This window comes from Rhinatrema bivittatum, chromosome 1 (assembly GCF_901001135.1).
Source record: "Rhinatrema bivittatum chromosome 1, aRhiBiv1.1, whole genome shotgun sequence".
Lineage (NCBI taxonomy): Eukaryota > Metazoa > Chordata > Amphibia > Gymnophiona > Rhinatrematidae > Rhinatrema > Rhinatrema bivittatum.
Genome location: NC_042615.1, coordinates 352993065 through 353012561, shown reverse-complemented (window position 1 = coordinate 353012561; position 19497 = coordinate 352993065).

Sequence of the window (19497 nt, the reverse complement as noted above, 5' to 3'; positions counted from 1 at the left end):
AGCACCGTCCCTTTGTGGCAGCTGCCAGGGCTGCAGAAGTGGAGCTCTGTATATTAGTAACTGGTAGAAAGGTCTCCACCAGCTGTGACTGTAGCAACACCTCCTCCACAGCTAGACCGATGCCTGCCCTCATTCATGCTTAAGTCTGCTAACCTGTATCAGTATCTTTTTTCCATAAAGCTTCTTACACCTCACATTGGTCTGTTCCATGCCCCCCCACCCCCCGCTTTGAGATCTTCTACTCTCAGATAAAACATTATACAGGAGGGCACCGTTTAAGCCTCAGTATTTCTAAAAAGCCTGCATATCTCTTAGTTGGTGCAATTTTGAAACAGCACAGCTCCAAAGGTTCTGCAGGTTTATTCATGGACATTTGGAGCTTGCAACAATAATCTTAAGCCGCTGGCCTGGAGCAGGAAGGCAAACTGGCAGTAGTTGCATAGAAACTTAAGAGGGAGTAAACCACCAATTACACTCATCACTACTTATAACTCTTTGCTATTCACAGAGACCATTGCACATCTCGTGCTCTGCATAAATTGAACTGAAGCTCCAATGTAAAAAAGCTGCACACACACACATATGTTAATGTTGAGAGCTACCAGTTCTGCAGAACTTTTTAACAATGAAAATAACAGGGAGCACATACAAAGACTGTTGGAAGGGCACATTTTGATACTTTTCATCTGTTCTGTCCATAATGTTCCTATTCTAATATATGCCAAAAAAAATCACAGAAATGAACATTTTTGCACATTTTTCTAGCCTAGTTTTTTACTATTTTTGCTTTCACTACAAATATTTTTGCAGATCTCTAGTTGTCCATTTTAGAACTCTCTTTACCATCAGAACATTTGTTGCCATAGGAGCAGTAAAATGCTTTACTAATCAGAACTTTCACAGTCAGGAACACTGAGAACATCTCATTGTTACAGCATTTAAAAAGAACTTTACAGGCAATTTACTGATCAATGACACGTCGTCCTGTAGATTATGTCACCTCAAATAAGGCGTTCCCTCGTTCAAGAAATAAAATAAACATATTCCTTCTGGGTAATACTTAAGCCTTCCCCATGGTTAAATGGGACACAAATTAAACGTCTGACTCACGGAATGTCAAAAGTTAGAAAAGCCAGTGATCTCAAAATGCCAATCATAAACTTCAGAGCTCCTCCCAGGTTGCCTCCCTCCTTGTGTGATCTCAGAACCCCTGCTTAGAAGTGCTTTCATCTGCACGGAATTCCATTCCACAGTGGAGGAGCATAGACCATTACATCTTCTTCAAGGGTAGCAAACAGAAGACACTATATTTCACAGAGCCATGGGACACTATTATAGAAAGACATTTCATATCTCATTTATGATCCATCAGTCATGGGGAGCAAAATTCTAACATTCTGTGTTATAGGATAGTGTCAAAAAACATTTATAATGTAATAACAGTGCAGGAGGGTGCTAAGTTATGATTGATGGGGCATTCAATTTACTGATTTTACTGATTTTTGTATGTGGGGGGGGGGGTTTCCCCCAAATTATTTATTTATTAAAATGATCAAATGTCGTATAAAAAAATATAATACTAAATTTAAAAATAAGAAAAACAGCAGAATATAATCTGAATATTAACCTTCCATTCAGTCCCCAAGTCAAGGGGAGAATCCAAAGAAAAAAGGGAGATATGATGGAAAAATGAATTTAAGAAAAAAATAATGAAAAGAGCGGAATAGGGAGCGGAATATCACAATATTAGGTGAGATTATCATCTATTGATCATCATTGCAAGTACTAGTTTGAGTAGTAATTCTAGGCTCAAGAAAATTTCTAAGTTGTTTTGGGTCAAAACAAAGGATAATCACACTTTAGCTAATTTTACAAGGATATTGGGAAAAAAAATTCTTTTCCCAAAGCAAAGATCTCTTGATGCATTTGTAGGAACTCCTTCCCCCTGTTCTGTGTCTCTCTAGAAAAATGTAGAAAAATCCACATTTTCTGATCCAAAAACATACTCGCTACATCGCTAGTTTTAAAGGTCGCAAGCTTGAATTCTTATCAAATTCAAAGACGAAGGGCACCAAAAGGGCAGCACAATTAGATCCTTCATCATGGGTACTCTCAAGGAAGGCAGTGGGCTACAGACTGTCTTCAGTCTCCTTTTCTTGATCCTCATTTACAAGAGGAGAACATTCAATGCTCTACTTAGATGGCAAATAGAAGGCTCTATTAAAGGGAGGGAAAGAGTTACTAGGGATTTTGAATTTTTTTCTCAAACACCTTTTAAACAATTCCCCTAGATTAGTCATGGGGAATTAAGGAAAATTAAGAATGCTTAAGTTCAGTCCCCTTGTTCTGTTTTCCAGCATTTCCATTTTATGATTCAACCCCATACTATCACATATGCAGCTGCTCAATTTTCCCACCATGTAGCACTGCAGTATAATCCAGTCTGGAAGGTTGCTCTTTGCCTTCCCTAAAAGAGGACTTAGTATTCTCAGATCTCATACTCAGACATCCCAGAGAGTCTCTAGAGTGATTCCATGTTTCACCACACCACTAGATGCAGCAAAATTTGGTGTTGAGGAGGTAAACTCTTGGTCCGAGGAGGAGTTGGCTCTACCTGTGGGGAAACCCCCATGGGTCCCCACCATCGGGAGGCGGGGACGAACGGGAAGTGGAGGCCGATTGGAGCTTCACCAATACCAGCCCTTGTTTCTCGCTGGTTGATCCCGGAGAGAGTGTCCAAGGCAGGGTGCCAGGAAGCAGCAGAGACACAGGTTCCGAAGGGACAAGGTTGAAGACAAGGCCAGGTTCCAGAAGCCCGGACAGACAGAAGCAGGTGAGCAGTTAGGAACAAGTTAAATCCGGGCTTGCAAGTAGGCAGGTGCCTAAGAAAGGCCAAGTCCAAGGCAGTCAGCTGGAGATAAGATCAGGTTCAAGCTGAAGTCAGGGCAGTTGGCTAGAGACAAGGTCAGGTTCAAGCTGGTCAGAGCAGGTGGCTGGAGACAAGGTCAGGTTCAAGCAAGGGTCAAAAGCCAAGGAATCCATTGAGAGCGTGCTCAGGAACAAGTGAGGGTCAAAGTCATGGAATCCGTCCAAAGGGTAGTCAGAAACAGGAAGTGGAACTGGAACACAAGGAAGGAAACTGAAACTGGAACACAAGGACTGGAACAGGAACAGGAACACTAGAACAGGATCAGATACACGAACGAGCAGCAACTAAGCACAAAACAGGAAGCATGATGACCTGTTGCCAAGGCAAAGACTGAATGGTGGATCCTGCCTTAAATAGTAAGGCTGAGAGATGTCATCATCTGGGGCCACGGGAAGGTTTCCCACCGCGGCCCCTTTAAAGTTAGCGAAGGTGTGTGTGCGCATGCCTAAGGCAGGCAGGCTGGAACTAGGAGATGGCGTGGGGAGACCCGACCAGGACCGGAGGGGACCACGGAGCTGCCAGAGGAGCCTGGGAGCATAGCAAGAGTGTGAGCACATAGGCGACTGCCTACCACTGCCAAGGAGGAAGGGCCAGGTTCGGAACCCAGGCTTCTGGGTTAAGTGGAGCTGGCCGCCTGCCTGCCTCGGCTGGGAAACGCAACACTTGTCGCACATGAAGACTGTTCCATAAAGTTTCAATACCGCATCTCATCTGGATCTCCTTCCAACAGATTGCTTCATTCCACAGTAGACTCTCACACTACCTCAAGCCCTCCAACAAGGTTCAGGGCAGCTGCAACCAACACTTCCTAGGCTCCCGGTGCCTCTTCCCAAACTATAGCAATATCAATCCCACCAGAAATGACATCTCACAATGACTCTTCCCCTCCAACCACATTGCTTCTTCTTGGAATCGGGGGGATCTCACATTCTCAGAGGCTGAGTGAAAGCTTGGCCTCAGGCTAGAGAAAGGCTCTCTCCCCTTGTCCAGCAGCAAGAGCATTGCTCTGGACAATAATGCTAAACTACAGGGTGCAGTAAAATTGATTTTTGAATTACAAGGTCCACTTCAATAGGAAACACCCACACTCAACCTTTCCTCTTCTTCCATAACAGAAAGAAAATATTGCAAATGGAAAATGGAGAGCCATGCAGTAGTGTCTTTTCCCTAGACTGCAATCTTGGATCTTGAATTTTTTTTTACTTTCTTGTTTTTACATTAGAGTCATAGTATTCATTCAATGAAAGAAGGGATTTTTTGTATTAAATATACAGCAATTGTATACTAAGTACCATCTAGAATTGGTAGCTCACTCCATGTTGACTGAATAGACTGGTCCAGTCTTGGTTTTATCCCACTGAATGCATGGAGTTCTAGCTCTGATCATATAAGGGACATCAATAGGGCAATCTGAACTACAACTCTCTGCATGCAGTGGAGTAAACCCAGGACTGGATCAGCCTATTTGGTTGACATGGGGTGAATTGGCAATCCCTAAGAACCTCTGTGCTTACAGGATCCATTTATGTCAATACATAGTCAAAGCTAAAGGAACAAAAAACAGAAATTAGAACTTTAGAGTAATCGGATCTAGAAACATGCTGGAATGCTAAGACATTCCCATCCTTAGCTATATATATTCCAAACTATCAAGAGAAGTTTACTGCAGTTTGTTTTATCACTGTGTGTATAAAATATGACACGAACCAGCACTTGGTGACAGGTGAGGAAAAAAATTCAAATCAATCTTTCAAATCCTTTGTGAGTGGTGGAATAACTTAAATGACTCAAGGACTGCATTAGCCACTGGAAAGTATTCATCTGCAGAAACTCAGAGCTTCCCAATAACCACTGGGCAATGTTGTTGAGGACATCAAGGAATTCCAATCCTCAGAGAAACATAAATAGATTTTGGGCATTTGAGCCTGATATTGTGATGATGTAAAAGTTGTGCGTGCTTCAGCATTTGAAAACTCGTGCAGGGTCTTCCATTCATTAGATCAGAATGGTTTTGATAAACCTGGTTAGGCAGTGCAAAAACATGGCAGCTGAGCATATCACGTACTCTTCCAGAAAATTAGCAAATATTTTTGTATGACTTCAGTATCTAACCTTGCAGAGCTTGCAATGAGACAGACTCAAGCATTGTAGTTTTTATGTTTATCAGTAGGGGGAGTAAGCTGATGCCCTGCCACTCAAGGTGCCTTCCTCTTTCCTTCCCAGTTGCATCAGAGTTTATTCGTGTCACTTTGACTGCAAACTGCAGTCACGTGATTTTGTGGTCCTGGGTCCCGTAGATCCATCACAAAGATTTGTGGCACTCTTTTAGAATTTCAGGTAAAATGTTTCTGTCAAAATTACAACCTGTGTAACAAATAATTGTTGTATATTCATGCATTAAATTCAATTTTTGCTCATGGTAAAAAATGGTAAACATTATTGCTTATACCTTTATGATTTCTGAAACATTTTTTTTTCCACTCATGAATCCTTTCAAAGACCAAGACCAGGAAAACATTAGGAGTTTGCTGATGGAGCCCATGTCAGATGCAGTAAGAAAGGATGAGATAGAAGATGAGTTAGATTGTGTTGAGATAAGGGAGGGGAACACAAGTCATCAAAATGGAAATCAGCGGCAGTGAAGAAGGTGAGGAATCAGAAATATTAGATCATTTCTCATTGGAAAGGATAAGGTTACTAAATGGAAGAAAGTCCTTTCCCATAGCCCAAATCAAAGCACAGTGCTGACCCCTGTTATCTGTCCTCTCTCTACCTAAAAGTAAAAGTGGTGTTGGGGTGAATCAACAGCCCACTGTGCAATCCCTCTCCTTCCTGCAGAAAATAAATGGGGTATGGGGTGGGATCCTCCTCCTCTCAGCAGAGAATAAAAGTTGGGGCACACCCAGGATCCTCCCTTGCCTCCTGTAAATTAAAAAAAAAATTAAAGGAGCATGGGGGGAGGAGCCAACAATCTCCCCCACCTTCAATCTACATCTCCACCCTCTTTACTCCTACAAGTTGCCTAAACCATCCCCCAGCCAAGATGAGGATGCACCCTTATCTCCTCCCAGTTTGGCATCCATGGTTGCTCTGACAGTAGGAATGGTGCGAGGATTCATGTTTCAAAATGGGGAGAAGGTCTGCGGGGTTAAACTGGAGTCTTTGTAAATTGTGATATCCCTCTGCAGAAGGGGGCTTGTTATGGTATCAAAAGCCTACGTACTGCAGTCTATTTTATCGGTCCTTTGTAAAGAGCATCCTTCAGATCCTTCAAAGACTCTCCTTTTCTGCAGGGCTGATATGGATAGTAGAACTCTAAACACGTCAGTGTCTGGCACACAATGTACTACCCACCACAAATTTGATTGGTTCTATATGTTATTAATTCACCCCTAATTCCTCCCCTATCTTACACCTTACTTTTCTATTTCGCCCCTCCTTCCTATCCTCCATTCCACGTGTCTGCCCTCATTCTACCGTCTCAGTATTCCTTCTCAATCCAGACAATCATTCGCCTGATTTCGTTTTAACATTAATGGCACATTTACTCACATTCAGCATAAGAACTGTTATCAATGGTTTCTAAATGTTTAAATGTTCCTCGTTTCTATGCATTATTTAAATTGTTTAAATTTTATGTAATTGTTTTAAATTGTTCCTCGTTTTTTATGTATTGCTCTCAAGCACTCTTATTTGTTCCATGTTCTTTGTTCCTTGTAATGCTCTTAGGCAAGTTGAATTGTTTCACTGTAAACCGGTTTGATTTGCATCCGATGCAAGAAGATCGGTATATAAAGAAAACCAAAAATTAATAAATAAATAAATAAAATAAATAAATGAAACGTAAAAGAGAAACAAGCAGGGTGGGAGGAAGAGCTTGCATGTAGAAAAGGGTCTTGACAATCCACAATGTTGGGTCACGTTAGAAATATTAGTTCATGGGGGCGATTTCAGTACTGTCCACACTGAGGCAAAGATCCACAGGCACTTTTTACCGGAGAGCTTTGCACCAGTTTCCAAAGTGAAAGAACGCACGTATTTTGGCTTTGAAACCTGCCGCCAGTAGAATTTTGTGGGAAAAGCCTGCGCCTCTGGAAATGCTTCCTCTCAACGCATGTTGGGGAACTATGGGTGAAATGCTTCTTGCCCATGTAAATTACTTTGATAATTGACCTCGGTAGAATAATTTCATACCAAATGTTTGAGTAAACTTGGATAAGGTTGCAATTGGTGAGTTCTGGTGCAATAGAAATCAGGATAGAGACTGAACTATGCCAGTGTATTATTTCTTCAGAGAGATGGACTAGGGAAAAGGGGGAAGGAGTAGATCTTTATATTAGGAACACAATAACAGCCACTGAAATATGAGGAGAGCAGAGAGAAACTGAATTACTATGGGTTGCCCTGAATGCACCTAAGAAGATTTCTATATATTTGGGAGCAATATATAAGCTTCCAACACAGGGGAAAAGACAGGGATTCTATTGTAACCTCCTCCTTCCCCTCATGGAGTGCATAAAATTTAAGGGGTTTCAAAGTCCCCCAGGCAGCTCCTCTATATCCTGGGCCTCTCTTTCTCTTGTATGTACCTCAGAAGAGCCCCTGGGGACACCGGGGTTCATCCTTTGGTAAGGTGGGGGTGGGGAGGGTCCCCCTCCTAGACCCCTGGTGCAGTCCTGGATCCAGTCATTAAAATCTCACACTCCACTCTTTCTTGTCACGGGTTCTCACCAATGGGGGGAACTTTCACTCAAAATGCTGAGGGCAATAAACCACGGGATTGGAGGATAGTGTTCAAATTAAAATTTACTCAAAAGTCTGAAAAGTAAGATCTAGGCCAGTGTGACAGAAATTAATAATAGCATTAGGAAAATCATAATTGAAAAGGCCCATGGTAAATCCCCAAGTTGTTCTTCTCCCAAAGTGAACCAGTGTCCAGATGAAAAAGACCTTCCCCTTGGAGGAAGGATAATCCTCTGAAACCACTAGCAGCAAACAAGAGAAAGATAAACCAAAACACTTACTCCAAAAACTCTTCAAAAAGGGAGATCCAACAGTCTCTCACAAAATCTCTTCAAACAACAACAAATCCCTAGATCTTCTCCTCTGCTGTTATCTGGACACAAAGGCAGGGAAACCTTTAGGACTTAAGCTTTTCAAGATACCAGGGGTTTCTCTGGTCCAAAAATGTCCCACAATCTCCAAAGTTCTCCACCCTTCAGAACTCCACTCTCCTTGGGCACAATCTACCAGGGAAGCAGAAAGACCCTTCCGGATCAGTCCTCTTGGGGAGAGGTAATAACCCAAGTCACATGTTCAGGGGCAAAATGTATATCCCTGAGCCACTGCCCATAAAAATGTGGGGACAGAGTAAGGGGAGAACCCCACAAAAATTCCCCAAACCCCTAAGATGCTGAAAACAGGGCAATGTAAAGTAGCAGATGCTCCACTAACATGACAAAATGTATCATAAGGATGGAGCATAACAAAAGAAGGAGGTCTGTTATCTTCATTTCTTTTTAAGAACATAAGAACATAAGAAATTGCCATGCTGGGTCAGACCAAGGGTCCATCAAGCCCAGCATTCTGTCTCCAACAGAGGCCAAAACCAGGCCACAAGAACCTGGCAATTACCCAAACACTAAGAAGATCCCATGCTACTGATGCAATTAATAGCAGTGGCGATTCCCTAAGTCATCTTGATTAATAGCCGTTAATGGACTTCTCCTCCAAGAACTTATCCAAACCTTTTTTGAACCCAGCTACACTAACTGCACTAACCACATCCTCTGGCAACAAATTCCAGAGCTTTATTGTGCGTTGAGTGAAAAAGAATTTTCTCCGATTAGTCTTAAATGTGCTACTTGCTAACTTCATGGAATGCCCCCTAGTCCTTCTATTATTTGAATGTGAAAATAACCGAGTCACATCTACTCGTTCAAGACCTCTCATGATCTTAAAAACCTCTATCATATCCCCCCTCAGCCATCTCTTCTCCAAGCTGAACAGCCCTAACCTCTTCAGCCTTTCCTCATAGGGAAGCTGTTCCATCCCCTTTATCATTTTGGTTGCCCTTCTCTGAAATTTGATAGCCAAATTATTGATGCCTCTAATAATGCAATCGCAAAATTGAGACTGATAAACAATTACATCCATATTTGAACATTAACAATTTAAAAGATGACCACTCAAGCACAGGTGATTTCATATTTGGGATTATTGTATTTCCTTACATATTGAGTTGCTGAACAAACTGATAAAAAAAATTGCAGGTAGTCCTAAACTTTGCTGCCAGACTGGTAGCTGGGATGAGAGGAAGGAAGAGAATTCCCCCTGTCCTCAGGAAGCTACACTGGTTACCAGTTAGATTCCAGTCCCAGTTTAAGATCCAGCTGTTGAGGGCATCTGGACCAGTTTAGCTTGCTAGGCAAGTAGACTGGGTATCCCCAACTGAGCCCTCAGATCTGTACATGAGGCATTTCTATGCCAACCTTCACAATCTGAATTGTTGTTACTGGGCACAAGGAAATCCATCTTATCTTGCCTGGGCCCCCAGTTACGCAATACCATGTATTTATCATTCAGAAGTCAAATACAAACATATACATTTATTTATTTATTAAAACTTGTTGCTTGCTAATATACAAAAAGTACTCTGATGAGTTATACATTAATACATTATACATTAAGGTCGCAGACCTTAGAAAATCTGGTGGTAACGGGGGGTGGGCCTGCGAAAGCCGGCAGCCATTGCACCACTGCGGTGCTCTGGCTGCCGGCTTTCACACCGAATAAGTATACCATAAAAGATGTAGCTATTTGGCGCGAAACTGGCAGCGATAACGGTCCTTACCTTTCGCCACCAGCAATGCCTGTGCAGCGTCGGCTCCCGTGCCGTCCCGACTCCTTCTCTTCCGGGGCCTACTCCGCCCCCATTTAGTGATCACAAGCGAAAAGTGCCTTTTCACGTGCAATCGCTTTTGAAAATGATCCCCTTGGATCCTCTGGCCTGATGATAGCTTTCAGTGGGCAATGATCAGTGGTACGGGTAAAGGGAGAGAGACAGGCAGACAGATTGGGATTGACTGGTGGAGAGAAACCGCTGCCTACGCCATCAGTGAATTACCATCTACATTCTCTCAGAGCTATTCCCTGGAACCACAGTGTCCAAGGGTCCACCCAAAATCGTACAAACAATAACATAAAACATAAAAACATGCCATACTGGGTCAGACCAAGGATCCATCAAGCCCAGCATCCTGTCTCCAACAGTGGCCAATCCAGGCAATAAGAACCTGGCAAGAACCCAACAACTAAGTCTATTCCATGTTACCGTTGCTAGTAATAGCAGTGGCTATTTTCTAAGTCAACTTAATTAATAGCAGGTAATGGACTTCTCCAAGAACTTATCCAATCCTCTTTTAAAAACAGCTATACTAACTGCACTAACAACATCCTCTGGCAACAAATTCCAGAGTTTAATTGTGCGTTGAGTAAAAAAAGAACTTTCTCCGATTAGTTTTAAATATGCCACATGCTAACTTCATGGAGTGCCCCCTAGTCTTTCTATTATCCGAAAGAGTAAATAACTGATTCACATCTACCCGTTCTAGACCTCTCGTGATTTTAAACACCTCTATCATATGTCCCCTCAACCAAGTACTTCGCCGACTCCATGAACACCGGCTCTACGCCAAACTATCCAAGTGCGAATTCCATAAAGAATCCGTGCCTTTTCTTGGCTATATCGTGTCTAAAGATGGCTTCCAGATAGACCCTCAAAAGCTAGAGAGTATCAAAAATTGGTCCCAACCTACCAACCTGAAGGTGATTTTTGGGGTTTACCAACTATTATAGAAGCTTTATAAAGAACTACTCTTCTTTAACAGTACCCCTGACCGCAATGACCCACAAGGGTGCCAACGCTTCAAAATGGTCTGCGGAGGCCATTTCCGCTTTTGAGAAATTAAAGACTGCCTTTTCCACGGAACCATGCTTGCGATATCCTGACCCCAACAAGCCATTTATCGTAGTAGTTGATGCTTCGGATGTCAGCGTTGGGGCTGTATTGAGCCAAACTAGAGACTCCAAATCCTTACGTCGCTGCTCTTTCTTCTCACAACGTTTCTCCCTGGCAGAGAAGAACTATGGGATCGGAGATAAAGAGCTCTTGGCTATTAAGCTAGCATTCGAGGAATGGCGGCTTTGACTCGAAGGCACTCAACATCAAATAACCGTATTCACGGACAATAAAAATCTAGAGTATCTCCGCCATGCGCAACGTCTTAACTACAGACAAGCTAGATGGTCCTTATTCTTCAATCGTTTTGACTTTGTGCTTAAATATCGCTCGGAGACAGAAATACCAGAGCTGATGCCTTGTCACGCTCCTTTCTCTCGGAGGATGTGCCTAAAGAACCCCAGCACATAATTGACCCGAAGAAAATCATCTTGGTGACTACACATTCTGTGCCTGCTGGTAAGACCATCATGCCTAAATAGTACCTCAGGAAGAAAGTGCTCTTTTGGGCGCACGATTCCAAGCTGGCTGGCCATCCTGGTCAACACCGCACCCTGCTTAAGATCCAGAAGTTCTATTGGTGGCCTACTATCAAGAAAGATACCCTATCCTATGTGGCATCTTGTACCAACTGTGCCAAACACAAACCTGCTTCTGGCTAACCTCTCTCTAACAGATAACATTCTAAGAGGTTTTGATAGCGGTAAACACTATAGTCTAATAATGCTCGACCTATTGGCAGCCTTCGACACAGTTAACCACAAAATACTACTAAATAGACTAGAAGAAATTGGACTACAAGGCAAAACATTAAACTGGTTCAGCTCATATCTAAAAAACAGGTTTTTCCAAGTTCAGATCAATAACACATTATCAGAAAAAAATCAACCTCAAAACAGGGGTTCCGCAGGGATCAGCCCTGTCTGCGACCCTTTTTAACATATACATGCTGCCATTATGCCACTTACTGGCAGGCCTAGGAATTATACATTACATTTATGCTGACGATATCCACTAATTCTACCTATAGATGACACAATAGAGAAAACATTAAATCTAGCTAACATGTACCTAAGCATTATAAAACAACTACTGACACAAATGGAACTTGTCATTAATATTGATAAAACAGAATTTCTACTCCTAGAACGGAAAAATACTGAAATCAGCCAAACCTCAATAATCCTCAAAGCAACCAGAAAATTGAACTAGCTGGAAAAGTATGTAACCTTGAAATAATAATGGACCCTGAAATCAATCTAAAACAGCACATATCACTAAAAGTAAAGGAAGGATACGCAAAACTCATGGTACTCAGAAAACTAAAACCACTATAGAAACATAGAAACATAGAAATGACGGCAGAAGAAGACCGAATGGCCCATCCAGTCTGCCCAGCAAGCCTCACACATTTTTTCTCTCATTCTTATCTGTTTCTCTTAGCTCCTTGTTCTATTCCCCTTCCACCCCCACCATTAATGTAGAGAGCAGTGATGGAGCTGCATCCAAGTGAAATATCTAGCTTGATTGGTTAGGGGTAGTAGGGGCAGTAACCGCCGCGATAAGCAAGCTACACCCATGCTTATTTGTTTTACCTAGACTATGTTGTACAGCCCTTGTTGGGTTTTTTTTCTTCTCCCCTGCCGTTGAAGCAGAGAGCCATGCTGGATATGCATTGAAAGTGAAGTATCAGGCACATTTGGTTTGGGGTAGTAACCGCCGTAACAAGCCAGCTACTCCCCGCTTATTGAGTGCGAACCCTTTTTCTTCTCCCTTGCCGTTGTAGCAGAGAGCTCTGCTGGATGTGTGAAGTATCAGTTATTCTTCTCCCCTGTCATTGAAGCAGAGAGCTATGCTGTATATGCATTGAAAGTGAAGTATCAGGCATATTTGGTTTGGGGTAGTAACCGCCGTAACGAGCCAGCTACTCCCCTCTTTGTGAGTGCAAATCCTTTTTTCCATTACCTCTTGCTGTTGAAGCTTTGAGCGATGTAGGAGTCACAGTAAGCATGTGTATGTTTATTTAATAAAGGTATTGTGTCAATAGCCATCATTCTGGCGAGTCACCCACTCTTCATTGGCGGCCTCTTGACTTTATGGATCCGCAGTGTTTATCCCACGCCCCTTTGAAGTCTTTCACAGTTCTGGTCTTCACCACTTCCTCCGGAAGGGCATTCCAGGCATCCACCACCCTCTCCGTGAAGAAATACTTCCTGACATTGGTTCTGAATCTTCCTCCCTGGAGCCTCAAATCATGACCCCTGGTTCTGCTGATTATTTTCCTACGGAAGAGGTTTGTCGTTGTTTTTGGATCATTAAAACCTTTCAAGTATCTGAAAGTCTGTATCATATCACCTCTGCTCCTCCTTTCCTCCAGGGTGTACATATTTAGATTCTTCAATCTCTCCTCGTACGTCATCCGATGAAGATCCTCCACCTTCCTGGTCGCCCTTCTCTGTACCGCTTCCATCTTGTCTTTGTCTTTTTGTAGATACGGTCTCCAGAACTGAACACAGTACTCCAGGTGAGGCCTCACCAAGGACCTGTACAAGGGAATAATCACTTCCCTTTTCTTACTTGATATTCCTCTCTCTATACTACTCGATATTCCTCTCTCTATACTAACTCAAAATGATTTCCGAACAATTCTACAGGCACTAATTTTCTCCAGCACGGATTACTGTAATGCCCTGCTGCTAGGACTACCAAATACTACGTTAAGACCACTTCAAATACTTCAGAACACAGCAGCTAGAATACTAACTGGAAAAAGGAGGAGGGACCACATAATCGAAACCCTAGCGGAACTACATTGGTTACCGATTGAACACAGAATTAAATACAAAACCCTATGTACCATCCATAAACTAATTCATGATGAGAAATCAGACTGGCTAAACACAGCATTACGGGTACACGTCCCACACAGAAATCTTCGATCAGCAAATAAAGCACTCCTAACCATCCCTTCAGTTAAAACAGCAAGACTAACCCAAGTGAGGGAAAGAGCCTTATCATTAGCAGGACCCACAATTTGGAACACAATGCCTCCAGAGATCAGATTACAAAGTGATCTCAAGGCATTTAAGAAAAGTTTAAAAACATGGCTTTTTAAACAGGCATTTTACAAGGAGACGGGAGAATAGAAATTATTCAGGAATAAGCAGATAAACACCGACACACAGTACTTATGACAATACAGTAGAGTAGTCTATGAATCCCACATCACAACTAGCATATTGATAACACTATGTATAATAAATTTACCCGTAAAAGTACTTTCAGTACACTCGGTCATGACCCACTTCTCTAAAAATTATTTTGTCTAATGATATATTGTAACCGAACCTTTGATGGCACCTGTTAGAATGTACTATAGTACACTTTTACTTACATTGAATATGTGCCTACATGTAAACCGTTGCGATGGTATATAACTTAGCGACGGTATAGAAAAGATTTTAAATAAATAAAATAAATAAATAAATAAATAAATAACCGTGGGGATTGCTGCAACCACTGCCAGTTCCGGAACAGCCCTGGTCACACAACGCTACTGACTTTGTATTCGATTTACCCCTTTCTGGAGGAATGAATACCGTCTGGGTAACAGTTGATCGCTTCAGCAAGATGGCCCATTTCGTGGCGCTGCCTGGCTTACCTTCAGCGTTGGAGCTTGCAAAGCTCTTCATATCACACATTTTTCACCTTCACGGCCTACCAAAACACATTGTTTTAGACCGAGGATCTCCATTCATGACAAGATTCTGGAGGGCCTTGTGCAAGTTATTCGACATCTCTCTAGACTACACTTCAGCCTATCACCCACAATCAAATGGCCAAACAGAAAGGATGAAGAGAACCTTAAAACAGTTTATTCGAGCCTACGTGAGTTGCCGTCAGAATAACTGGGCTGAACTGTTACCTTGGGCTGAATTCGCCATCAATTCTCATCCAGCAACATCCACTGGATCAACACCTTTTGAAGTGGTATATGGACGCTCTCCAACACCGCCACTTCCACTGAAGCTCTCAATGACGTCCCCAGCAGCTCAATCTACTGCTGATGAAATCCATAACCTGTGGACTCAGATGAAAGACATGCTAGTTAAAGCGAGTGACTGTGCTAAGAAGTTTTATGACGCTCACCATTCTCAAGCGCCTGTCTTCATACCCGGTGACAAAGTCTGGTTATCTACCAAGCATCTCAGACTGAAGTTACCTTCCACTCGTTTGGCTCCTCACTACGTTGGATCATTTCCAATCCTCCGACGTCTTGGCAACATCACTTACAGTCTGAAGCTACCACCCGGACTAAACATCCACAACGCTTTTCATGTTTCACTTTTGAAACCTCTCATACTCAGTGAATTCTCTTCCAAGACTCAGGAACCACCAGCCATCAACGCAGAAGATGACCTAGAATTTAAGGTTGAAGAGATTCTTGATGTCCAAAGATGAGGCAAAACACTTGAATACCTTCTTTCTTGGGAAGTTTTCGGCCCCGAAGAAAACTCTTGGGAGCCTCAGGCTAACATCCTTGATAAAGAGATGCTCCGTCAATTTCATCTCGCGCATCCTTTGAAGCCTAAACCTGGTACCCGCAGAGAAGACCACCCTTTGAAGGGGGTACTGTTATGAATGTCGCTGCCCGATGTCTCCACTCCGCCCTCCTTACCTCTTTGGCGACTCCTCCTGTGGTTGATGGACATCTGGCTGCCGCGGCGACTGCCTGCCATCTTCTCCGGCGTCCCCGGTCCAGCTTGGGCACTACATCCTGCTATGTTGTTCAGCTGCCATAGGGCGCACGTGCCACATGGCCATGCTTCTTATTCCTTCTTTGGCGCGAACCTCAGGGGCGTCCCCCTGTGATGACGTCACGCATCCCGGATACAAAAGCCTACTCTGTTTGCTAGCTAATCGAGTTAGCAAGGGACTCCTTATGGATGGGATTCGTTCTCCATACCTAGCTACTCTGCTTCTCCTTAATTGGACTTACTCTATCGGGGTACCCGCTCCTCTGGAGCCTCTCTCTTTTCTTTCAGGTCGCTGTCTGGAACCAGTACTCGCTCCTCGAGGGCCCATGTTCCCGGACTCGCTGCCTGAGCTCACTTATTTATTTATTTAACATTTTTCTATACCGAACTTCATGACAAGCTTCATATCAGGCCGGTTTACATCAAACTTAGGGGTTAACTTAGCAAAAAAACGTATAACAAGAAGGCCGAAGCGCAGATACAAATAACAGGGAAAATGAACTTGGAGGCTAGAGTAGCCAGGAAATAAAGGACAGAAAAAACTGGAGAATGAGCATGGATGAATATGCAATTACTGGATTGGACATTTAGTCTATTGAGCTAAATGAAAGCACTGTTGCAATGTTATGTTTGAGGGAAGGCTTGGACAAAAAGCCAAGTCTTGAGTTTTTTCCGGAAGGTAGTCAGGCAGGGTTCGAGTCTTAGATCAGTCGGCAGGTTGTTCCAGATGATGGGGCCAGCTGTGGAAAGTGCCCGTTCTCTCGTGGAGGTTAGTCGAGTGGATTTAGTTGGGGGAACTTGAAGGGTTCCTTTGTGTGCCGATCTGATGGGTCTTGCAGAAGTGTATAATTTGAGTGGTAACTGAAGGTCTAAAGGAAGTTGGTTGTGTATGGATTTGTGGATAATGGTGAGTGCTTTGTGCAAAATTCTGTATTTAATAGGTAACCAGTGTAGGTTTCTAAGTATCGGGGTGATGTGAGTTCTCCGGTTAGTGTTGGTTAATATCATGGCAGCTGAGTTCTGGAGCATCTGTAGTGGTCTAGTGGCAGAGATCGGGAGTCCTAAAAGGAGAGTATTGCAGTAGTCGGTTTTGGAGAATATCGTTGACTGACGTACTGTTCTGAAGTCCTGGAGGTGGAGGAGGGGTTTGAGTCTTTTCATAACTTGTAACTTAAAGAAACAATCCTTCGTAATATTGTTGATTGATTTTTTTAGGTTTAAATGGTTATCAATGGTGACTCCTAAATCTCCAAATCTGATTAACTTTTTTGACTGGGTAACCAAGGAATTGGATCGAGGAAGAGCGCTTGATATCATATACTTGGATTTCAGCAAAGCTTTTGATACGGTTCCGCACAGGAGACTGGTGAATAAAACGAGAAGCTTAGGATTGAGGGCCGAGGTGGTGACCTGGATTGCAAATTGGCTGACAGACAGAAGACAATGTGTGATGGTAAATGGAACCTTCTCTGAAGAGAGAGCGGTTTTAAGTGGTGTACCGCAAGGATCGGTGTTGGGACCGGTCCTGTTCAATATCTTTGTGAGCGACATTGCGGACGGGATAGAAGGTAAGGTTTGTCTTTTTGCGGATGACACGAAGATCAGCAACAGAGTGGACATGCCGGAAGGAGTGGAGAGAATGAGATGGGATCTAAGGAAACTGGAAGAGTGGTCGAAGATATGGCAGCTCAGATTCAATGCCAAGAAGTGCAAAGTCATGCATATGGGGAGTGGAAATCCGAATGAACTGTATTCGATGGGGGGGGAAAAGCTGATGTGCACGGAGCAGGAGAGGGACCTTGGGGTGATAGTGTCTAATGATATGAAGTCTGCGAAACAATGCGACAAGGCGATAGCAAAAGCCAGAAGAATGCTGGGCTGCATAGAGAGAGGAATATCGAGTAAGAAAAGGGAAGTGATTATTCCCTTGTACAGGTCCTTGGTGAGGCCTCACCTGGAGTACTGTTCAGTTCTGGAGACCGTATCTACAAAAAGACAAAGACAAGATGGAAGCGGTACAGAGAAGGGCGACCAGGAAGGTGGAGGATCTTCATCGCATGACGTACGAGGAGAGATTGAAGAATCTAAATATGTACACCCTGGAGGAAAGGAGGAGCAGAGGTGATATGATACAGACTTTCAGATACTTGAAAGGTTTTAATGATCCAAAGACAACGACAAACCTGTTCCGTAGGAAAAAAATCAGCAGAACCAGGGGTCACGATTTGAAGCTCCAGGGAGGAAGATTCAGAACCAATGTCAGGAAGTATTTCTTCACGGAGAGGGTGGTGGACGCCTGGAATGCCCTTCCGGAGGATGTGGTGAAGACCAGAACTGTGAAGGACTTCAAAGGGGCGTGGGATAAACACTGTGGATCCATAAAGTCAAGAGGCCGCCAATGAAGAGTGGGTGACTCGCCAGAATGACGGCTACTGCCTGGAGACAATACCCTTATTCAATAAACATACACATGCTTACTGTGACTCCAACATCGCTCTAAGCTTCAACAGCAAGAGGAAATGTGGAAAAATGGATTTACACTCACAAAGAGGGGAGTAGCTGGCTTGTTACGGCGGTTACTACCCCAAACCAAATAAGCCTGATGCTTCACCTTCAATGCATATACAGCATAGTTCTCTGCTTCAACGGCAGGGGAGAAGAAAAAAGGGTTCGCACTCACAAAGCGGGGAGTAGCTGGCTTGTTACGGCGGTTACTACCCCAAACCAAATGTGTCTGATACTTCACTTTCGATGCATATCCAGCATGGCTCTCTGCTTCAACGGCATGGGAGAAGACTGATACATCACGCATTTCCAGCATAGCTCCCTGCTTCAACAGCAGGGGAGAAGAAAAACAACCAATAAGGACTGTATAACATAGTCTGGGTAAAACAAATAAGCATGGGTGTAGCTTGCTTATTGCGGCGGTTACTACCCCTACTACCCCTAACTAATCAAGCTAGATATTTCAATGGTGGGGGTGGAAGGGAAATAGAACCAAGAGCTAAGAGAAACAGATAAGTATGAGAGAAAAAAATGTGTGAAGCTTGCTGGGCAGACTGGATGGGCCTTTTGGTCTTCTTCTGCCGTCATTTCTATGTTTCTATGTTTCTAACTTGAGTGCTCTGAGGAATAGAGGTTGATTGATCGTGGCTGGTAGAGTGGTCGGAGGAGATGAGAAGAATTTCTGTTTTGGCTGCATTGAGGACCAGGTTCAGGCTGGTGAGTAGGTGGTTGATGGACTTGAGGCAGTTTTCCCAGAAGGAGAGCATCTTTGGAAGGGATTCTTTTATAGGGATCAGGATCTGAACATCGTCAGCATATAAGTGAGTTAGGTTGAGGTTTGTGAGTAGCTGGCAGAGAGGCAGTAGGTAGATATTAAAGAGAGTGGGGGATAGAGAGGAGCCTTGGGGAACACCTAGGGTAGATTTGAAGTTAGGAGATTCTTTATTGTTGACGGTGATCTTGGAGCTTCTATTGTTGAGGAATGAGCTGAACCACTGGAGGGCGTGTCCAGATAAACCAATGTCTGAGAGACGATTGAGGAGAATGCTATGGTTCACGGTATCAAACGCCGCGGAGATGTCCAAGAGAACTAGCAAGAATGATATCCCTTTGTCTAGGCCCATGAGGATGTGGTCTGTTAGCGAGATGAGGAGGGTTTCAGTACTGGAAGACTTGCGGAAGCCATACTGGGAGGGGTATAATATTTTGTGTTCCTCCAGGTAGTCCGAAAGCTGTGTGTTCACCACCTTCTCGGTGAGTTTTGCTAGCAGCGGGAGGTTGGAAAT